Source organism: Pseudophryne corroboree, chromosome 5 (assembly GCF_028390025.1).
Source record: "Pseudophryne corroboree isolate aPseCor3 chromosome 5, aPseCor3.hap2, whole genome shotgun sequence".
Classification (NCBI taxonomy): domain Eukaryota; kingdom Metazoa; phylum Chordata; class Amphibia; order Anura; family Myobatrachidae; genus Pseudophryne; species Pseudophryne corroboree.
This window is the reverse complement of record NC_086448.1, coordinates 70,069,958-70,093,906: the sequence shown is the minus strand read 5'-3', so window position 1 is coordinate 70,093,906 and position 23,949 is coordinate 70,069,958. Positions and strand designations below refer to the sequence as shown.

Below are 23,949 nucleotides of genomic sequence, written 5' to 3'. Positions count from 1 at the left end.
TCCCCAAGGTTGGCCGAAGCTTCCCCCTAGGGATCGAAAACAGCCTTTGACCCCCCCCAAAAGGAGAGGGCCTCGGCAACTAGGAGAGAGGGTGGCCCATAAGGGTCCCACCTAAACCCCAAACAAAAAAACGATACGGGACAAAACTATACAAAAATAAGTGCTAGCGTGTTACACAAGTGCAAAACACGTGCATAAATAAATAAATAAATAAGTAAGCCCCAGCCAAAAGGCCGGGGGATGGGGGGGTATAAAAAAATTATCCTTGCCCTAGCCAAAGGGCCAGGGCAAAGGACAAAGGTGCAACAGAAGAGGGGAAGTGAATAGTGCAAAGTGCCTTACTTGTGCAAAGGTGGGCAACCAACACCAGTGCAGGTTCAGGCACCCCTGGCTCTTCCAGCACCAGGGGCACATATCACCTCGAGCTTCTAGTTGCTCCCAACCTCTCAGCCAGACCAAGCTTCATCCCCACTCTGTGCCAGGGTCAACCCCCAGTACGAGAGTAGATACTAGACCAGGCCGTTCCCGCTCCATGTAGGGGCTTCCCCAAACCCCCACTAAGGTAGCGGATACTAGGCCTGGTTTTTCTCCAATCTCAACCAGAGGCCTTGCCACACCCCGGCATGGTACTCCACAAGGTGTTTCTCCATTCCACATCTAGGAACCTCTCACGCTCCTAGTGTAAGAACAGGTACTCCACCAAGTGTTTCCCTCGAGCAGGTACTACACTTGATCTTAGCCAAAAGGCCGAGAAGCGATCTGCCACCAATACCTCTCCTACAGACATTATACTGAGTTTAGGTGCGAAGAAGTTACAAAACGTAACACATAATACCATACTTGCCTACCTGACCCTCTCCATGAGGGAGAAAATGCTCTGTTCCTGGACTTTCCTGGTAATGTATGATTGCCATCACCTGTGGTGAGCTAGTTAATTGGTAAGAAAGGTGTTTCACCACAGGTGATGGCAATCATACATTACCAGGGAAGTCCAGGAACAGAGCATTTTCTCCCTCATGGAGAGGGTCAGGTAGGCAAGTATGCATAATACACAACTCTAATTATCGGCTTACAGGAAGAACACATCACCATTATTACTGCTTAGAATTTAAAAATCCTGGGAGTTAGTCATGGCACATCTGTTGTGAAAATGTATATATTGTGCATCCCCAGCACAGATTACAACCAATTTTAGAAAAATGTTGCTAATTTGGCAAAACATCAGGGTTTACAATAACACCCCCCCAAAAAAAAAAAAAAACTATAGTCATTACCTCGTGCAAAAACACCTAATTGGAGTATGCAATGCAGAATACTGTACAATGTGCTAATCATTCTATGGAACATAGGAATTCAACTAGCTCATGACTTCTGCTGGCTCAATATGAATGAAATAATTAGGAACACTCTACAAAACTGTAACCACAGCAACATCTACAAATAGCAAATCTAGGTCGTATCAACCTTTTCAAAATTCTTTACCCTCTCACGTAAGTTGTTACTCTATAAAAAAATATATAAATATATAGGCTTGGCAATAAGGTCTAGATCCAGACTTAAATGAAAAATGAGGGATCACAGTAAATGATTGGAGGGTACTGAACATCTAAGTGTTATGTGAAAATGGGATTTTAAATATCTACCAGTGAATCCTTTTCTCGTAGTCCGTAGAGGATACTGGGGTCCACATTAGTACCATGGCGTATAGACGGGTCCACTAGGAGCCATGGGCACTTTAAGAGTTTAATAGTGTGGGCTGGCACCTCCCTCTATGCCCCTCCTACCAGACTCAGTCTAGAAACTGTGCCCGAGGAGACGGACAAACTTAGAGAGAAGGATATACACAGACAGTGGTGAGATTCGAACCAGCACACACACAACAAAAGGAAAGCCATGCTAACCAAACTTGAACATGAACATCAACAGCTGGACCAAATACTTAACCAAGTAATGAAGCAGGAAACATGAAACACTGGATGGGCGCCCAGTATCCTCTACGGATTACGAGAAAAGGATTTACCGGTAGGTATTTAAAATCCTATTTTCTCTTACATCCTAGAGGATACTGGGGTCCACATTAGTACCATGGGGATGTACCAAAGCTCCCAGAACGGGAGGGAGAGTGCTGAGGTTCCTGCAGAACTGACTGACCAAACCATAGGTCCTCAGAGGCCAAAGTATCAAACTTGTAGAACTTAGCAAACGCGTTCGAACCAGACCAAGTAGCCGCTCGGCAAAGCTGTAGAGCTGAGACACCCTGGGCAGCCGCCCAAGAAGAACCCACGGAACGAGTAGAGTGGGCCTGTACAGATCTTGGAATTGGCAATCCTGCCGTGGAATAAGCATGCTGGATAGTTAGCCTGATCAAGCGAGCAATTGTCTGCTTAGAAGCAGGACACCCAATCTTGTTGGGATCATTAAGCACAAACAGCGTGTCCGATTTCCTATGACGAGCTGTCCGCTTCGCATATACCTTCAAAGCCCTCACAACATCCAAGGACTTTGAAGTAGCCGAGGTGTCAGTAGCCACTGGCACCACAATAGGTTGGTTGATATGAAATGCAGATACAACCTTAGGAAGAAACTGCTGACGCGTTCTGAGTTCAGCTCTATCCTCATGGAAAATTAAGTAGGGGCTCTTGTGAGACAATGCCCCCAACTCTGACACACGTCTTGCTGACGACAAGGCCAACAGTGTGACAGCCTTCCACGTAAGAAAGTTTACATCTACCTCCTGTAAAGGCTCAAACCAATCTGATTGCAGAAACTGCAACACCACATTAAGATCCCAAGGAGCCGTAGGAGGCACGAAGGGCGGTTGGATGTGCAGAACCCCTTTCAAGAATGTCCGAACCTCAGGCAGGGCAGCCACTTGTTTCTCGAAGAAAATGGACAAGGCAGAAATCTGGACCTTTATGGAGCCCAGGCGTAGGCCCACATCCATACCTGCTTGCAGAAAAAGGAGGAAACGCCCTCGTTGAAAACTCCACCACAGGAAACTTCTTGGATTCACACCAAGACACATATTTTTTGCAAATACGATGGTAATGCTTAGACGTTACTCCCTTCCTAGCTTGGATCAAAGTAAGAATCACCCTGTTCGGAATCCCCTACCGGGCTAAAATCTGACGCTCAACTTCCATGCCGTCAAACATAGCCGTGGTAAGTCTTGATAGACGAACGGCCCCTGTTCTTTTGATTCTTTTGAGAATTCTTGGGATGAGCGGAAGTGGAGGAAACACTGTCTGGAACTCCCACGGAGTTACCAGCACGTCCACAGCCACTGCTTGTGGGTCTCTCGACCTGGAACAGTACCGCCGGAGCTTCTTGTTGAGACAAGAGGCCATCATGTCTATCTAAGATATTCCCCACTGGCTTGTCACCTCTGCGAACTCCTCTGGGTGGAGGCCCCACTCTCTGGATGAAGATCGTGTCTGCTGAGGAAGTCTGCTTCCCAGTTTTCTACTCCCGGAATGAAGATTGCCGACAGCGCCACTCCATGTCTCTCTGCCCAGAGAAGAATTCTTGTTACCTCTGACATTGCAGCTCTGCTCTTCGTTCCGCCCTGTCGGTTCATGTAGGACACCGCCGTTACATTGTCCGACTGAACCTGAATGGCTTGATCTCGAAGAAGATGTGCCACTTGTAGAAGGGCATTGTATATGGCCCTTAGTTCCAGAATGTTTATTGGAAGGATGGCTTCCTGACTTTACCATTTTCCCTGAAAGTTTTGCCCCCGGGTAACTGCTCCCCAACCTCTGAGGCTTGCATCTGTGGTTAGAAGAATCCAGCTGGAAGAATCTTGCATGGAATCTTCCGTACTGCAGTGCCTCATAGGTGGCTACCATCTTCCCCAGTAGGTGAATGCACTGATGAACCAATACCCGAGCTGGCTTCAGGACATCCCGGACCATTGACTGGATCACCAAAGCTTTTTTCAATGGAAGAAATACCCTCTGTACTTCCGTGTTGAGTATCATCCCCAAGAAGGGAAATCTCCTTGTTGGTTCCAAATGCGATTTTGAAAGGTTCAGAATCCATCCATGATCCTGGAGTAGTTGAGATGAGAGAGCAATACTCTGCAACAACCTCTCCCTGGAAGATGCCTTTATCAGATCGTCCAGGTATGGAATAATGTTCACTCTCTGCTTGCGGAGGAGGAGCATCATCTTTGCCATGACCTTGGTGAACACCCTCGGTGCTGTGGAGAGGCCAAATGGCAGGGCCTGGAACTGGTAGTGACAGTCCTGTAGTGCAAACCTGAGACAGACCTGGTGAGGCGGCCAGATCGGAATATGAAGGTATGCATCCTTGATTTCCAGGGATACCAAGAATTCCCCTTCCTCCAGACCTGAGATTACCGCTCTCAGAGACTCCATCTTGAATTTGAATACCCGCAAATAGGGGTTCAGGGATTTTAAGTTTAAGATCGGCCTTACCGAATCGTCCGGTTTCGTTACCATGAACAGGTTGGAATAATAATCTTTGTTCTGTAGGTGAGGTGGAACTGGAACAATGACCTGTGTTTGTATCAATTTTTGAATTACCTCTTGCAGGATTGTACTTTCTTCCTGATAAGCTGGTAAGCCTGATTTGAAGAATCAGTGAGGTGGGAGATCTTGAAACACCAGTCTGTACCCCTGGGCAACAATCTCTTTGACCCAGGGATCTAGGCATGATGCCGCCCAGATGTGACTGAAATCTTTCAACCGTGCTCCCACCTGCCTGTTCTTCAGGCAGTGTGGTCCACCGTCATGCCGAAGGCTTTGAAGAAGCAGAACCTGAGGTCTACTCCTGAGAACCTGTCGCTGCAGGTCTGCTCCTGAGAACCTGTCGCTGCAGGTTTTCTGGGTTTTCCTCAACCCCCTCTGAAGGCAGTGGAGGAACCCCTGGATTTGTTTTTAAATTTTGCTGTCCGAACGGACTGCAGTGTAGGTGCAGGATATGATTTCCTAGCCGGTGTAGCTGCGGAAAGAAGATATGTCGCCTTACCCGCAGTTGCCTTGGATATCCATGTATCCAGTTCGTCACCAAACAGGGCCTCACCTGTGAAGGGCAGGCTCTCCACGCTTCTCCTGGAGTCTGCATCCGCAGTCCATTGGTGTAGCCACAGTCCTCTGTGTGCCGAAACTGCCATAGCTGTAACCCGTGTGTTAAGCAGGCCAATTTCCTTCATGGCTTCCACCATGAAGCTTGCAGAATCCTGAATGTGACGTAATAGTAAGTCAATTTCATTTAATCTAAATCATCAATTAGGTTACCTGACCATTTTACAATGGTCCTAGAGATCCACGCACAAGCAATAGTGGGTCTCTGGGCAACCCCCTCAGCTGTGTACAGTGAATTGAGTGTAGTCTCAATCTTGCGGTCAGCCGTATCCTTCAAGGAGGCTGCGCCAGGGACAGGTAAAACAACCTTTTGTGATTATCTAGACACAGAGGCATCCACAATAGGTGGGTTTTCACACTTTTTCCTATCCTAGCAGCGTCTAACACACACACACACACACACACACACACACACACACACACGTGATTTCTGAGCCTCCTGGAGCGCGGCCTGCACCCAGCGCTGCGCTCCTACCCTTGTGTTGCCATACCTGACGGTGACCCGCTAACCGGGACGCCGGCGCTGTACTTACCACTCTTCATTTCTTCTGGCTCTGTTAGGAGTGGGGGCGTGCTGCGGGAGGTTACGCTCACCGTGGTGGGGCTTGCGAATGACTCCCTCAGGAGCTCAGTGTCGTTGGGCCGTTCTCCCCCCTAAGTCCCACGAAGCAGGCAGACTGGTGCCAACCAGCCTCCTGTAAAATAACAAAGTCAAAATAATAAAACTAGGGTGCCGATTGTTAAAATCTGCAGCTATAACACGGAAACTTCGTTCTCCAGACATCAAAATGACCTCAATTCTCTCCTCTTTTGTCAAAGCATCTTCAGTTACCTGCAACAAAAAAAGTTTTGTAACGTTTGAACCATAACTGCTATTTCAAATCTGATTACAGCAATAAACTTTTCAGTATATTCTGATGTTGTTTGACATGTTACACGACCCCCTTTCCATTTGAAAAAACTGACTTAGATTCAAGATGGCCAATTTCAAGATGGCACCCATGTTCGGTACATACCCTATAAGATAGCCCACCTCACCCATACCTCACAGGAGTATTCAAATTTCCTATTTCCTGCACAGTTTTTGAAACAAAAGGGTGTACTGCGACTTTTGAATCACCCTGTACTTGGATCTTTTAATGAAAGTTTCTACAAAAGTGAGAATACATATTTTCTTATAAATATTCACAATTTCCCTTTAATCATTTTAACATGGCGTTTGTATGCTATGGAAGATTGGAAATTCTTATCCCTAACATCAGCCAGGCTAAGACCTACATCCATGGCCACAGAGCCGTAACTAGACATTTTGGTGTGCTGGGCCAGAAAAAGTTTTGGCACCCCCCAAGTTTTTCAATATGATGTATGCTCGTATATACATTTATAGAACACTTATACTTTCAGAACACTCCCAAGACATTGGATTTGGGTACCAATCATCTTATATTATATATCACTGTTATTTAGTTACATTGGGGCAGATGTATTAAGCCTGAAGACGGCATAAGGAAGTGATAAACCAGTGATAAGTGCAAGGTGATAAACGCACGAGCTAAACAGCTCCTAACTGTTAATTTATATATTGGAGCTGATTGGCTGGTGCGTTTATCACCTTGTACTTATCACTGGTTTATCAGTTTCTTATGCCTTCTCCATGTTAATGCTTCTTCCCCATTATCCTTAAATTTAAATCATACATTTCTTAGCAGTCATACCCAGGATCTTCAGTTGCATCCTCCTCTATTTAAAGCACACATTTCAAAATACTGTCATACCCAAGATTTAACCCATAACCTTCATTATTGCAGTCAGACCACTTACTCATGTAGCTGATTGATTATCAGAGGCGTAGCTAAGGTCTTTGGTGCCCCGGGCAAAAATCAAGAATACCACCCCCTCCTGCGTTTCTGGAAAAGGGGCATTGTTGAGTAGGGAGGGGCATGGTTTCACTTTTTTGGTGAGTGACTGTAAGAGAGACCAGGAGCAGAGCGAGCGAGACAGAGAGAGGCTAGGGGCAAAGAGAGATAGGGGTATGGGGAAAGAGAGAGAGGGAGAGGCATGGGGAAGGAGAGAGATAGGTATGGGGAAGGAGAGAGAGGGGCATTGGTAGAGAGAGACCTGGGGAAACATAGAGAGAGGCATGGGGAGAGTGAGAGGGAGAGTGATAGAGAGGGACATGGAGAAAGAGAGACATGGGGAAAGAGAGAGAGGTATGGCAAGAGAGTGATAGAGATGCATAGGGAGAGAGAGAGGGGCATGGGGAGAGAGATAGAGGGAGGCATGGGGTTGGAGGCTGGATAAAAAGAGAGGCACAGGGAGAGAGAGATATGGGAAAGGAGCGAGGCATGGTGAGAGTGAAAGAGGGGCATTGGGGAAAGAGAGAGGGTCATGGGGGAGAGGGACATGGGGACAGAGGGGGGCATGGGGAGAGAGAGCGTCATGGGGAGGGAGAGAGGAAGGCATGGTGAGAGAGGGGCATGGGGAGAGAGAGAAGCATGGGTAGGGAGAGAGAAGCATGATGAGTTAGAGTGGGAGGCATGAAGAGAGAGGCATGGGGAAATAAAGAGGAGGGACATGAGGAGAGAGAGAGACATGTGGAGAGAGTTCACTCTGAGCTCTGTGGGACACTCAGGTCAGTTGGACACTCAGACTCAGCTTTGCCAGGTAAGCATGATGCATTCATGGAGACACACATACCTGCTCTGCCCCGGGAGCTGCGTTGCTGTTGCCGACAGTGTTCTCCAGCTGCCGCTCCTTGTAGAGAGACCACAGACCCATGCTGGGCTGGGAGAGCAGGCGGCCAGTCCCAGCCTCACCACCTGCAGCACCTGTTTCTCCTTCCACCACATGGGAAACCCATGCCCGGCTGCTCCTCCGTCTCTCTCACTCCGCTCTCCAGAGCAGCAAGCCTGACAGCCCGGAACACTGAGCCTGCCGGAGACAGGCAACAGCACTGCACCCAATGGTGGCACCCGGGAGAGAGGAGAGGACACACTTCTAGTGCGCACTCCCGTGGTGCCGGCGTCATGTGGTCATCTTGTACTTGCGGCCTGCAAGCTTTCACTCCTCTCCAGATCGAGGGGATCGATGGTGGCTTGCTGCAAGGTAGTGGGTCACGGTGGTGCGCTGGTCGGTGGCGCCCCCTCTACCAGGTCTTGCGCAGCGCCCCGTGCATGTGCTCTGCTTGCCCTGTACTAGTTACGCCACTGTTGAATATTGATTATTTTGAAATGTGTGCCTTAAATAAAGGAGTGTGTGACTGAAGGTGCTTATTGATGTGAGGGGGAGATGGAGGCAGCCAGGAATTAAAAAAGGAGGAAGTTGCAAGTGAGATTGATTAAAACAGAAAGTTGACAGGTGCTGCAGAACAGCGCCCCTTGCCTTGCGGTGCTTTGTGCAGTGGCACCTGCCGCAGCACCCTAGGTACTGCCCTGCACGTCCATGTGCAATCATACTGGAAGAGGAATTAATTGAAGAAGAAAATTGCAATACCTGGAAGTAAAACTCTGGCTGCTCTTTGCTCGCTCTAACAGACAAGATATCACAAAGGCCTACCTAAGATGTTTAAAAAAAAAAATCTGATTAAGGTTTACACTTTTTCTTGGCTAAGAAACAAAAGAGAAATGCAAATATACACAATGTTGTGTTTGTGTAAGAAGTCACGAGGGAGACTATGGCAGTCATACAACAGTGTAAATATAGTACCCGCTCTTTTATTTCCCGTTGTCAGATTGAGATCAGATTGCAATATCGTTTTATAGAGAGGTTTGTGTTTGTTTTGTGACGGTGAAATCCAGCAGATCCAGGTACTTAGCTGTAATTATATGTTAGGCCGATAAGACAGGTTTAATAAAAACTATAATTACTAGCATGGGCAAACTTTAAAGTGCGCGAGGGGTTGTTGCCTGATTACGCTGACTTGCTTTCACTATGCTAATATAAAATATTAATATGTAAACACTGTTAAGGGAGGCTGTATCCCGGCAGTGTACAGACAGGTGAGGAGTACCCGCCTGGGGGTTGTCGAAAAACTTCCTTGGGTGCAGATTTTGTTATCCAGGCGGGCAAGCACACAGCACTGTCTTTACAGGTGGTAGAAAGAACAGAACATAAGGACTGTTTTATCACAGGGCAAAAAAGGGTTTGGTCTCGTAGAAATGGGGCGTGGCCTCATGACATGCCTCCATTTTCATCCCTCTGCGGGCCAGCCCAGCACTCCCAGAGATACTGATTGACAGGCAGAGGCGGTCGCTGCATTTAAGGGGCGCGGTCCGGCCACACCGTGCTGCCCCATACTATACAGAGTCTAGTTTCTCGGCACTGTACAGCAGGGGGGGGGGAGCCACGATGACGCGATCGTGATGTCACGCACCCCCCCCCCCCCCCCCGGACTGCCCACTTCCCTGTCGTCATGCCCATCCATCGGATGGCCCATCATGCCGCCGGCCACGCCCCCATGCGCCTACAACGCTGCTTTATCCCAGAGGAGTGGGCAGCAAGGTAGGCAAGTATGCTCCAAACGGCATCAGACTGTCAATCACTGACAGCCTGATGCTGATAATCAGTACTTTGCGGATCGCGGCGCACCTCCGTCCACCCCTGTATCAGGCCCTATGAGTCAGTTAGGAATTGAGGCAAAAAAAAAGTATTTATGTAATACATGGGAGTCCAACTTTGCTATATTTACTGTTTTAACTTTTTTAATGTTAAATTCAGCAAATAAGTTGTAGTTGTGAAGAATGTGCAAAATTGTGTTATATTTAACTCCAGGCGCCGCAAAGCTGTTCTCGCTCCCCTCTCCGCCCAGGGGGGCTCAGGGGCCTGTCCCTCCTAGTACCGTCCCATCTCTAGGTGCTGTTCGAAACCCCCCTAATCAGTTTTCCCGCCGCCTGCGTGGAGTGCAGTAGTGACCCCCCCTGGCCTCTCAGACACACTGCGCCCAAACTCCTCTGACTTTTGAAAGTTAATTTTTCCTTTTATATTCATCTATTGTTTATTTTGCTCATTTTATGAATGAAAATTACAAAGGTTGTGGATATTTTGTGGAAATATGTAGGTTTGTCCAGTGGCGCACGCAGGGGGGGTTTCCGAGAACCTGGAAACCCCCCCTGATGACCACAAATAATGTTTTGAGATGGAGACACAGCTGTCTCCGTCTCAGCAAAAGCCGCTATCGCGGACAGGGAGCTGTAGCCACAGCAGAGAACTATGCAGCTCTCTGTTTAGACAATGTCCCGGCTGCCGGGGGAGCTGCTGGCTGTGCATGCTCAGCCACAGCAGCTCCCTCCGTCCTCACTCTGCCTCACACTGCCGCGGCCACCTCTCTGCTCCCAGCCTTGTATACTGTATGTAAGTTTTTTATGTGTGTTTTTGTATGATATGTATGTATGTATGTATGTATGTATGTATGACTTTATTTAAGTCCGTGGAGTGCCGCCTATTTTCCTTCAATAGAGGTCCTATCACAGGACCCAATGAGGGATATATATATACACTGCTCAAAAAAATAAAGGGAACACTTAAACAACATAATGTAACTCCAAGTCAATCACACTTCTGTGAAATCAAACTGTCCACTTAGGAAGCAACACTGATTGACAATCAATTTCACATGCTGTTGTGCAAATGGAATAGACAACAGGTGGAAATTATAGGCAATTAGCAAGACACCCCCAATAAAGGAGTTGTTCTGCAGGTGGTGACCACAGACCACTTCTCAGCTCTTATGCTTTCTGGCTGATGTTTTGGTCACTTTTGAAAGCTGGCGGTGCTTTCACTCTAGTGGTAGCATGAGACGGAGTCTACAACCCACACAAGTGGCTCAGGTAGTGCAGCTCATCCAGGATGGCACATCAATGCGAGCTGTGGCAAGAAGGTTTGCTGTGTCTGTCAGCGTAGTGTCCAGAGCAGGGCCGGATTAACAATGGGGCGGATGGAGCTGCAGCTCCAGGCCCCCCATCAAAATAGGCCCACAGTATAAGCTGTGCTGCTGCTGCAGACAGGAAAAATGTTTTCCTGCTACAGCAGTCTGGCACTGTCTGAAATCTCCCCGCACCCCCGGAAGAGGGCAGTGACCACCCCTCCTGCGGCGCCGCCTGATTAAACACCCGCCGCAGCCGCAGGCGGCACAGTGAAAGGCTTCACTCCCCTGCCCTGCGCCGCATATGATTAGAGGATGCGCTGAGCGACATCAGAATGCGTGACCGCGGCCACGCGGCATGCCCTGAAGGAGGCTTCGGCACTGGCAGGCTCAGCAGCAGACGGGGAGCCGGACCGCGAAGACTGGGACTTTTAGCAGGCTGACCGATCCTCCTTAGGTGAGGTGTCATGCAGACTGCTACTGCGCTGCATAGAATGTCATGATGTACTGCTTTTAATGTACTGTAATTGACAAGTCTTTTTTTGTGTACAATGTTTTTCTACCTGCTACAGTATATACTGTAATTGCAACTTGCTAATTGCTCTGTAAGCTAAATATACAAGATAACATTTACTGTACTGCAGCTATAAGTTTCAAGTGCAATAGAGTAGTACAAGAGTCAGTAAGTGTTACCCTGTTTTGTTTGATTTATGTATTGGATTGCATCCAAATACACTGCACCATGTGCTACTAGCGATGCACCTGCCAGATAATAACATATCCATTTTGATGTTAGTATTTATACATTGCTAGCTAAATAGATTGTATATATATTTATTTATTACACACACACACACACACACACACACACACACACACACACACACACACACGTATGTATGTGTGTATATGTATGTATATATATATATATATATATATATATATAGTATACGTTGTGTACAGATCTACCACTATTAATGCAATTTGACCAGGTGCCCACATAACTGCCATGTAAACCACAGCATATCATTCACAGAACAGCATCACTCTTGCCAATAATTTTACCTTCAAACTATATAATGTATGCCAGTGTGGAGGTGGAATTATGCTGCTGTAATGTTATATATACTGGCATTGAATCCCAAATGTAATGATCAAAAACCTCTGTGCCCTCCATCTACTGCATCAAGCAGACTATATAGCCAAAAATATATACTTGTAGGACTTAGATCCGTAAAATTAAAATTCGGTGTCTAGCACCGATAGACTTGTTGGTGCTGGACACTGTATTTTTATCTTCGTATCTAAGTCCTACGAGTGCCGCTATATATTTTTGTCTATATTAATATCTATCTAGCTATATCTATCTCTTTGCTCTGGCCGGTACTCCTTTGAAAAATGATTAGCTGCATCCTGGTGCCCTCCTATTGCATCTCCAAAGTAGACGTACACAATATACAGTAACATGACTTTACAAATGTGTTCATGCTGACCTGGAGTCAGGATAGACTCTACTTTGGGTCAGCATGAACACATTTGTTAAATCGGATGTCTATCTATCTATCTATCTATCTATCTATCTATCTATCTATCTATCTATCTATCTATCTATCTATCACACAAGCAGGCTGGCACTTCATTAAAAGTTCAATCATAATTGCCTTGGTTCCCTTCCAGGTGTCACAAAGGAGCCTATCAACAGAATAATAGCAAAGGCGGCACTCACGGGTCGCTCATTTAAACAAGGCAACAGACAAAAGTCTTGTTTCGTTCAACTTTTTGCTATATTTCAACCTTAATTTAGAACATGTTCTTAATAAAGGTTTAAATATACTGTACTGAAACATTGCCTGGAACAAAACTTTTGTGTGTCGTCTTGTTTACATGAGAGTGGAGTGCCGGCCTGCTTGTGTTATATAGATAGATAACTGACAACTTAACAAATGTGTTCACGCTGACCCGAAGTTCAGTGTATCCTGATGAAAATCATTTCCCAGTGACCGCACACCTCAGGCCTGATCTACTACCAACTGTAAGTTGAACCTTATCACAAAGTCACAGCTGTATCACTCCACAATTGTACACAGAACCAGCACCCAGAGAGACGCTGCTCACAGGCAGCAGGGGCGGATCCAGAAGAAAATGAAAGGGGGGCACCATGATAGGGGAACGGTAATAGTTATATTTACATGCACCTAAGGCACGCGTGCTCCCAGATAAGGGGTGTGGTATCACAGGGGGCGTGGCCTCACAGAATATGCCATCAGGTAATGATTGGCTGTAGGAGCGCATCCTGGTTTATTGCCAATGTTTCACCCTGATGAAAAGGCTGATTGGGCCTTGAAATGTTGGTCACCTGTTCCATTAGTTATGGGAGCCTGGATGGCACCCCAGCACAATATAATTATTAAAGTTTTTAGTTGGTGGTGGCAGGTGCAGCATACCTTGTTTTGGGCACTGCACTGAGACTCAGACTGCAGGAGACAAACTGCCCATCTTTGATTAGCAGAAGCAGCCAGCTGGATATCCAACAAGCAGCATAAGGCATCTGCAGGACAGCCCTGTCACAATCACACGGGCCGCCTTCTCAAAGCTGAGGCTGAGTGTGACTGCACCTAGCATGGTGGCAAAGTAAGTGGAGGAGGAAGCGCTGGGTAACTGTGCGGTCCAATGAGGGCTAATGAAGCCTTCTGCGCCGTCATAAGTAACAGTCTTACTCGATGCTGGCATTAGAACCTCGCGCCTTGGCTGGACTCTGGCCGGCTGGCAGTGGGGGAGGTAGGTTGCGCTGTGAGCATGGGGAGGCTGGAGCTGCAGCTCCAGTCTCCCCATTGGTCACCACACAGACTTGCTGCTAGAGCCGCGGCGGGTCCTAGTGCCTGCCGGCTCTTTTATCAAATCTGACTGACGGAAATAGCAGTAGTGCTGCTGCTGTTCTCCTTTTGAAAAACAAAAAGAAGTCAGAAACGACACAGGGGGCACGGGCCCGAGTGCCACCCCCTGGATCCGCCTATGTGGGGGGAATTCAATTGCTTCTTGTGTGCCTATAAGTATTGGGTGCCTGGCAGCTATTCAACTGTAAAGCAAATGGAAGTGAGTGTCGCTGGTGTCCATTACTTATCATGGCCAAAACCTCTGGGTTTAGCTTTATAAAGTTGCTAAACCGATCTAAACTATCGACATGCTGATGAAACTGCAGTTTGGGTGCTTCGACAGCCAACTTTTCGCAGATTTCTACAAGGCTGTGGGCAGAAATCATGCCGTCATGCCCAATCGGCAAAATAATAGTTCTGTCAGGTGCTCGAAAAACAATTGAATTCCCCCCCAGTGACTCTCTCCTTCCTCTCTGTCTGTATATCTATAGCTATATCTATCTATATTCTCTATATCTATCTTTCTTGAAATATACAGTATATATTTCAGGGCTAGACATATTTTTCTAAAATCTAGTGGCCAGGCTGAAAGTGTAGGTGCCAGATCACCCCTTCCCCCCCACCAAAAAAAAAAAATATCCCTGCATCGCTACCCCCTCTGAAGCCGCAGTCCCTGGCCACGCACAGACCCTCTTATCAGCGAGCTCTATGCAGCTGGAGTTTGGAGACAGCAGACAGAGCAGGCTGGGAAGGACATGAGAAGTCAATGCAGGCTGGGATGGACACTCAGCACCTGCACAACTGTACATGAATAGGCCACTGCAATACATGCACGCCCACTAATCTCTGCTGGGGCTGAAGAGAATCTGCATAATCTGGTAGCGACGCACCAAAATCTAGGGGGCCATAGCGACCTGGCCCCTGGGATTTGTCGAGATATATCAATATATATAGCTATATCAATATTGATTTATAGATAGATTTTTATGTTTTTCAAACACGTCTACACACATAAATATAATACAAATACGGCACTGGTCACACACACATTTCAGTAGCCTCCCACTCTCCACCCCACACCGTGCTGCTCACACCCCACACCCCCTGCACCAGCACACAATAGGCCCTTCATAAGTTTCAGCTCCAGGCCCATGAGAACCTTAATCTGGCACTGGTCCAGAGCATGGAGGCGCTAGCAGGAGACAGGCCAGTACATCAGGAGGCGTGGAGAAGGCCTTAGGAGGGCAACAACCCAGCAGCAGGACCGCTGCCTCCGCCTTTGTGCAAGGAGGAATGGGAGGAGCACTGCCAGAGCCCTGCAAAATGACCTCCAGCAAGCCACAAATGTACATGTGTGTACTCAAACGATCAAAAACAGACTCCATGAGGGTGGTATGAGGGCCCGACGTCCACAGGTGGGGGTTGTGCTTACATCCCAACACGTGCAGGACGTTTGGCATTTACCAGAAAACACCAAGATTGGCAAATTCGCCACTGGCGCCCTGTGCTCTTCACAGATGAAAGCAGGTTCTCACCGAGCACATGTGACAGACGTGACAGTGTCTGGAGCCGCCAAGGAGAACATTCTGCTGCCTGCAACATCCTCCAGCATGACCGGTTTGGCAGAGGGTCAGTAATGGTGTGGGGTGACATTTCTTTGGGGGGCCGCATAGCCCTCCATGTGCTCGCCAGAGGTAGCCTGACTGCCATTAGGTACCAATATGAGATCCTCAGACCCCTTGTGAGACCATATGCTGGTGCGGTTGGCTCTGGGTTCCTCCTAATGCAAGACAATGCTAGACCTCATGTGGCTGGAGTGTGTCAGCAGTTCCTGCAAGACGAAGGCATTGATGCTATGGACTGGCCCGCCCGTTCCCCAGACCTGAATCCAATTGAGCACATCTGGGACATCATGTCTCGCTCCATCCACCAACGCCACGTTGCACCACAGACTGTCCAGGAGTTGGCGGATGCTTTAGTCCAGGTCTGGAAGGAGATCCCTCAGGAGACCATCCGCCACCTCATCAGGAGCATGCCCAGGCATTGTAGGGAGGTCATACAGGCATGTGGAGGCCACACACACACTACTGAGCCTCATTTTGACTTGTTTTAAGGACATTACATCAAAGTTGGATCAGCCTGCAGTGTGTTCTTCCACTTCAATTTTGAGTGTGACTCCAAATCCAGACCTTCATGGGTTAATAAATTTGATTTCCATTGATAATTTTTGTGTGATTTTGTTGTCAGCACATTCAACTATGTAAAGAACAAAGTATTTAATAATAGGATTTTAGTACCTACCGGTAAATCTTTTTCTCTTAGTCCGTAGAGGATGCTGGGGACTCCAAAAGGACCTTGGGGGTATAGACGGATCCGCAGGAGCTTGGGCACACTATAAAGACTTAAACTGGGTGTGAACTGGCTCCTCCCTCTATGCCCCTCCTCCAGACCTCAGTTAGAAAACTGTGCCCAGGAGAGATGGACAATTTCGAGGAAAGAATTTATTGTTATAACACGGTGAGTGTCATACCAGCTCACACCTCAAACACACCGTAGAACGAGGCATTCAGTAGAATACCAGCCAACGGCATGAACAAAACACAGCCACATGCTGAAAGAATATGTAACTCAACCCGTGTGTCCACATAAACAAAAATTAAGACCCCGCATGCTATGTCATGAACAACGGTAGCAACCGCCAGACAGAAAAGACACCCCACAAGGGTGTAACCAAAAGCCATAACTGCAGACACAGTACGCACTGGGATGGGCGCCCAGCATCCTCTACGGACTAAGAGAAAAGGATTTACCGGTAGGTACTAAAATGCTATTTTCTCATACGTCCTAGAGGATGCTGGGGACTCCAAAAGGACCATGGGGTTTATACCAAAGCTCCAAAACGGGCGGGAGAGTGCGGACGACTCTGCAGCACCGAATGAGCAAACATAAGGTCCCCAAAAATCAGGGTATCAAACTTGTAAAGCATAGCAAAAGCGTTTGATCCCGACCAAGAATCCGCTCGGCAAAGCTGAACCGCCGAGACTCCTCGGGCATCTGCCCAAGAAAAGCCCATCTTCCCAAAAGAATGAACTTCCATCGACTTTGGTGACAGCAAATCAGCCGTAGAACGACCATGCCAAACCGCATCACAGATTCAGCACATAACAGACTGCATGACGCAGTCTCCCAAACCAAGCTGGGAACATACCAGACAAACAGAGTCTCTGTTTCTCCAAACTGAGCCAAATTGACGACCTACATACTCAAATCACTGGCTAGATCAAGGGAATTTGAATCAGCTAATGCCTAAGTAACCACCGGCATCAAAATAGACCGATTTCTGCGAAACCCAGAAACCACTCTTGGTAGAACTACCAACCGAGTACTCAATTCCTCTCTATCCACCTGAAAGATCAAACAAGGCTCTTGTGAGACAAAACCACCACTTCCGACACCTGCCTTGTGGACGTCAAAGCCAATAGCCTGACCACTTTCCAAGAGAGAAATTCTGTAAAGAATCTTATTAGGCTTGCCTCCACACCGGCTTGTAAAGCATGGATAAGCACAACCTAGCTGAAAGTCCTCCATAGGAGCCTTCCTGGATACACACCGAGACACATAATTACTCCAACAACAGTGGTAACGCTGTGCCGTTAGTTTTTTCCTAGCCTGAAGAATTGAGGAAACGACTTCACTGGGAACTTCCGATCGGCGTAGGATATGGCATTCAACCGCTCCGCCGTCAGAAGCAGCCGCGGTAAGTCCTGATACACGCCCTGATCTTGTTGTAACCTTACCTCACGTAAAGGAAGAGGGCAGTAATTTTCTATGAGTAAACCATGAAAAACTGGATACCCAACCCTCGCTGGCTAGACCGGATTTAAGAGGATCACGGAACCTTTTTATCATCTTACGCTTACCACTGTCAGAAAAGTGAAAGCGGAGAGGCCACATAAACCGACTAAAACATCCACGGTGTCACAAGGATTTCCACTGCTATATCTTGAGTGTCCCTTGACCTGGAACAATCTCCTTGAGGCCTCTCGTTGAGGCGAGACGCCAACATGTCCAATTGCGACACTCCTCAAAGACTTGTCACGTCTGGGAAAGCTTCTCGATGATGACTGAATTTTTCCCGGCAGGATATCGTGTCAGCAGAGGCAATCCATTTCTCCTTGGTTTACCTCCGGAACGAAGACTGCTAATATAGCGTTAACCAGACTTCCCACTCAACTGCAAACTGTGCCTCTTCTGCCATTGCCGCTTTGCTCGTTGTTCCGCCATAGCAGCGTACTTACGCCATTGCTGACAAGTCGTCTGGCAGAATTAACACGGGCAGAACACGAAAAATAAGTTCGTCTAAAATAGCTCTTAATTCAAGAAAGCTAACAGCAGGATGAGGTCAGTTTCCCAACTTGACCTCATCCTCTGGAAATAAGTCCCTTGCAAAGGACTGCTCCCCAGCTTCGAAAATCTGTATGCACGGACACCCGGATCTAAACCTGGATCCCTAACCTTCATTCCTCTAGAATGAAAAAACCGAGCAGACACCACAGGAGCGATGTCCTGGCCGTTTTGAGTATATTCCGTTGCATGCGCAGGTGAGACCCGGACGACATTTCAAACTAGTCCCATGAAAACCACTCTGGTATTAGACCTGCTCACCGAAAAAAAACCTCTTAGGCCGCACCGATCTGTCTTAATAACGGAACATATTGATGAGGTGTCACCTCAAATCTGATCCAACTCTGGATCCTCAGACCTCTTTCCACAGGAAAAACACAGAACCTTAACCGGTCAGTATCTACTCTGAAACCCACTTCTGACAACTGCGTCGTTGGGAACAACAGCCAATCCCTGCGCCGAAGAACAATCAGAGAGAAACAACGATATGCACCCTTATACAGGGACAACCAGACTATGTCCTGAACGTGACGCACCTCTGTATGGCGTTGCGTACTAGGTCCCCTTCCATAGGGGAAAGGCAAGAACTAATAGACAAAACAGTAAGGGGAAACAATCGTAACTCAGAATGTCCCCCTTTTGCTTCTATAAATAACTCACAAGTCCTAGTCTATTCCTTGGCTAACTGAAAATTAGTAGACAAGTGGTCACTGGAGTGGGGACCATCCAGATAGACTCAGCGACAAGTGGTGTATGTAGTGGAAACAGAAAACTACGTCCACTTCTGCGAACCTAACAAGGCTGCAGAACACTTACATTTTCACCCTCCACTGTCTATACAGAAAAGGAAAAAAGAATGGTATCGAACCGGTTAAAACGACTGCATCCCATAAAAGAATGCGTCACCAACCGTTGTGAATGAGGCTAACTCACGAATTCAGACTTACCAGCGGAAACCGCCGAGATTGACTGAACAGGGGCCACACCAAACAGCTGTATACCTCCCACCAGCTTCTCCCGGAGACCTCCTCCGCATTTTTCCGGTCACACCTCCTGCTGTCACATGGCAGCCTGCTGTAATGTTATAAGGAAAAATAAACATAGACAAGCCTACCCACTCTGGGTAGGATAATTCTATCGGATGCCTGCCCGACTACAACACTCCCTCAAGTGCATACAGTGCAAATAAGGTCAAAGTATAGAAATAAAATTTAACTTCGCTGCCTGTGTATGATCCTTTGCGACCGGGCTCTGCGTCAACCAGGAGTTGACTGTCATAATTTTCTCTCCGCGTTGTGAAGAGAATAATATTCGGACTCCTTGAGAGGATCGAAACCAACTCGTCACGGCCAATCTAGAGCTTAATCAACAGAGCGACCAGCACATAATAAGAACACCATTAATTCAGCATTCATGAATATACATCATGTAATACACAATAAAACACATATATCCTCTCCATGCATATATAAACCTATATCTACATATATACACATATAGATATAACCCATACGCAAGTGGATCGTCCAGATCTGTCAGGTCCCTAGTGACGGTAATGTGTTGCGAATGTGTATGACCATGTACTGACATGCCCCCGATGTGGATCTACCAGGAACGTTATGGTCGACAGAAGCTTAATAAATGTCGACAGCAAGGAATAGTAAGTGGGCAAAAATAATAATAATAATCACGGAACCCCGAGGGGTCTGAGGGAAGTAATACAAATACAATTTTGATAACACTCCCCCCCCCCCCCCATATACATATACATATATATACAGGTACAAGGCCAGAACAGCCTGATAATTCTTTACCCAGGAAATACCGTTGATGCCGACTGGGCATCCATAAACAATTGTATCTCCCCTATCGTGTTTACTGTTTAAGTACACAAACACCCATTTGCTAATACTTAATTTTCCGAATCAAGTACCGCCATACGCCGGCGAAGCCGACAGTTATCCCCACAGCAGCTTATGACAAAGCCCTCACACCTGCCGACATAAGTCGACCAACCAATAGTGGGTACAAACAGGGAAACAGTGAATTTATGCTTTAATATAGCATTAAAACACTGTGCCCCCCCCCCCCCCCCCCCCCCCCGGCGGGGATCTGAGGAAAATGGCGCTGACTCTATGAGGGTTAAGCTACATCCCTTCCCGGCGCGCTTACCCTCTCAAACATATATACATATATAACTTTAAATTGAACTGGGGGCTTATATACAGGGATTAACCCCCTGTACATACCCCTATATGTACAAAAACGCAGCCCAGGGCACCCCCCCGCGCCCCGCACCCACGGAAATCGTTGGTGTGTGGGAGCGACGGAGCGCAGCGTGCACGCTGCGGTGCCCTGGCGGGGTGAAAACACCCGGTGTCCGGGTATGTTCCCCCGCCCGGGATGATTTAACAAATGCTGCCCAGGGCGCTCCCCCCCAGCGCCCTGCACCCATGGAGACGGCGGCGGTGGGAAAATGGCGCGCAGTGCGCTACCACACGCTGGCGGGGGTCCGGGACACGGAGCCCCGGCACCGCCAGCATAAGTAATTACGATCAGAAATATGCTGCCCAGGGCGCTCCCCCCCTAGCGCCCTGCACCCGTGAGAGCCGGCGGCGGGGGAGAAATGGCGCGTAGTGCGCTACCACATGCTGGCGGGCGTCCGGGACATGGAGCCCCGGCACCGCCAGAGAGCCACAACTATAACAGTAAAATGTCTGCTCAGGGCGCCCCCCCCCCCCCCCCAGCGCCCTGCACCCTGCACCCGTGGGAGCCGGCGGCGGGGAAATAATGGCGCGCAGTGCAGTTATATGCTGGCGGGGGTATGATATACGATAGCTAGGTACCAGAATGCTTTTACGCCAGCCTTAAGAAGAAATCAGATACCTGCTGCCCGGGGCGCTCCCCCCCCCAGCGCCCTGCACCCTGCGAGTGCCGTTGGTGTGTGGGAGCATGGAGCGCAGCGCGACCGCTGTACCTCCGTTACTGAAGTCTTCTGCCGTCACTGAAGTCTTCGGTTCTTCTAATACTCACCCGGCTTCTTTCTTCTGGCTTCTGTGAGGGGGTGACGGCGTGGCTCCGGGAACAAGCAGCTAGGCGCACCAAGTGATCGAACCCTCTGGAGCTAATGGTGTCCAGTAGCCGAGAAGCAGAGCCTTGAAACTCACAGAAGTAGGTCCTGCTTCTCTCCCCTCACTCCCACGCAGCAGGGAGCCTGTAGCCAGCAGGTCTACCTGAAAATAAAAAACCTTTCAAAAAGTCTTTTAGAGAAACTCAGGAGAGCTCCCCTAGTGTGTGACCCATCACTCCTGGGCACAAAGTCTAACTGAGGTCTGGAGGAGGGGCATAGAGGGAGGAGCCAGTTCACACCCAGTTTAAGTCTCTATAGTGTGCCCAAGCTCCTGCGGATCCGTCTATACCCCCATGGTCCTTTTGGAGTCCCCAGCATCCTCTAGGACGTATGAGAAAATAATATTTCATTCATTCAGATCTAGGATGTGTTATTTTAGTGTTCCCTTTATTTTTTTGAGCAGTGTATATATCTGCAAATGATGAATGGCACTCCTTACTAGTACCGCACAACATGCTCCGGTGCCCGTCAGATTCAGATAATATGTATGGAAGCAGGACGGCATTCATAGAGACTGGTAAACCATAGAAAATCAGCACAGAACGCTGTAGCTGTATGTCAACGTTTCAGAGTTAGACTCTTTTTTTTTTTTAATTCTTTATTTTTCATTTTATAAATTGAAACAATTTCCATATACATCAGCGTATATGTCAAAAAATAGAACTTTAGCCAATATTCGCATAGCTTAGTGACTGTAGTTACAAAAATGGCAACAAAGAAAAAGGGGTTACCAGATACATATGCATGTCATCCTACGCTGTATATCGTTCAACATAAAGCATAATATTTGGAATAAAGAGCACCTCTTAACAATACCACTCATTACTATAGTAATCATACAAAATTTGAGGTAGCAAACAATTAGAAACAATCAAAAATGAAAAGGGGGAGGACAAGGGGAAAAAGGGGGAACTGGAAAAAGAAGGGGGGGGGGGGGAAGTGGAGAAGGTCACATATATAAATCATTCAGAAGCCAGAGAGGAGGTATCAGCAAGTTCCATCCTCAATGGGTACTCAGGGGTGCGTAGTCGGCATATGTCTTGGTTGTCTTAAATTCTATCCAGTGAAGCCAAATAGCTATATAGTCTGAATATTTGTCCAAGGCGGCAGAGTAAACATCTTCCATATGCATATAGAAATCAATGCGTTGGAACCACTCCCATATTGTCGGCGGGTTAACGGACCGCCAGTGTACTGGGAGTACAGCTCTTGCTGCGTTATTTAAGTGTTTAAGGAGGGACTTCTTGTAGTGAGACAGGGATATACTGGAGTGTGATAGAAGCCAAAAATCCGGACCTGTTGGCACTAGGCCCCCCAGAATTTCTGTTGATAGTTTAATAATTGTGCTCCAGAAGGGGGCATAAGACGTACAGTCCCACCAAATATGGATCAACGTACCAGTATCCCTACCACACCGCCAGCACAGGGGAGAAACTGAGGGGTAGAATTTATGTAGAAGAGACGGGCACCTGTACCATCTTGTTAGCAATTTGTATTGTGTTTCCACAACTTCCAAGCTAGTGGAGCATTGTGCCATAACCTTGCAATGTGTATCCCAGTGGATCTTAATTCCCCGATGTAGTAAGTCCCTATCCCAGGCATCACAGAAAGAAGGGACAGTAGGGAAGTAGCCCCGCAGAAGAATTTTATAAATACCCGACACTACATGTAAGGGGGCCATCTCCTGATTGCACATGGATTCAAAGGGGGTAAGAGCCTTATAAAGGTCTATCGCTCCTCTCTGCAAGGTAATGAAATGGCGCACCTGGAGGAAGAACCAGTAGTCTTTAGCAGGTATATTGCCCGCTGCCTGTATCTCAAAGAATAGTTTGAGTTTGCCATGTGCAAGCAAGTGAGTCACCCTAGTCACACCTGCCTTTTCCCATCTAGAAGCAATTGTACTCAACCTTCCTGTGGGGAACAGTGGGTTATCGAAAATAGGTATAAGGGATAAAAAAAGAAAAACAAATATTTCCGGCGCCTCCTGGCCACCTGACTAATAGAATTGGTCGTTTATATCAAGAAAGCAGCTCTCAACTGGACAGTACTGACCTGTCCACCAACAAAACAGCACAAAGAGGATAATATATTATCAGAGAGCGCATATAATTTTATATCAAATTTATTACATATAAAATAAAAATAATTACAATTATAAACACATGTACACATTAAATTAAAACAAGGATAAAGATAAAAACTCCCCCTACTGCAGCGGGTAAAACCTTAATAGATGGACACTTCCACCGCATCCAGATTAATAATTCACAGTAAGGAATACTCCTATAATAAAGTCCAGATCAAGGTGTCAGTCCTGGAATAAAGGAACAACTAATACATTAGAACGTTTTGGTGTAGCTGTGAGCATTTGCACATGCTCTCTGAGATCCCTGTATATAAGGGCCGGGCGGCCGGCTTTCAACTCCCGCTAATTAGAGCCGCAAAACGGCCAGATGTATTCGCTGTTGAACTTTACTGTCCGTGCATACATACAGGGCTTGTATGTCTACTCCCGCTGTGCTTGGGGCCAAATTGCAAGAATGTCCACTTTACTCACGGCTAGCAGCGTGCTTG

The 23,949-nt window shown here is 47.4% G+C and overlaps 1 pseudogene; it reads right to left on the bottom strand.

Moving 5' to 3' along the window:
* Nucleotides 1-686: 686 nt before the first annotated feature.
* LOC134931220 (U2 spliceosomal RNA) lies at nucleotides 687-759 on the bottom strand (annotated as a pseudogene).
* Nucleotides 760-23,949: the final 23,190 nt, after the last annotated feature.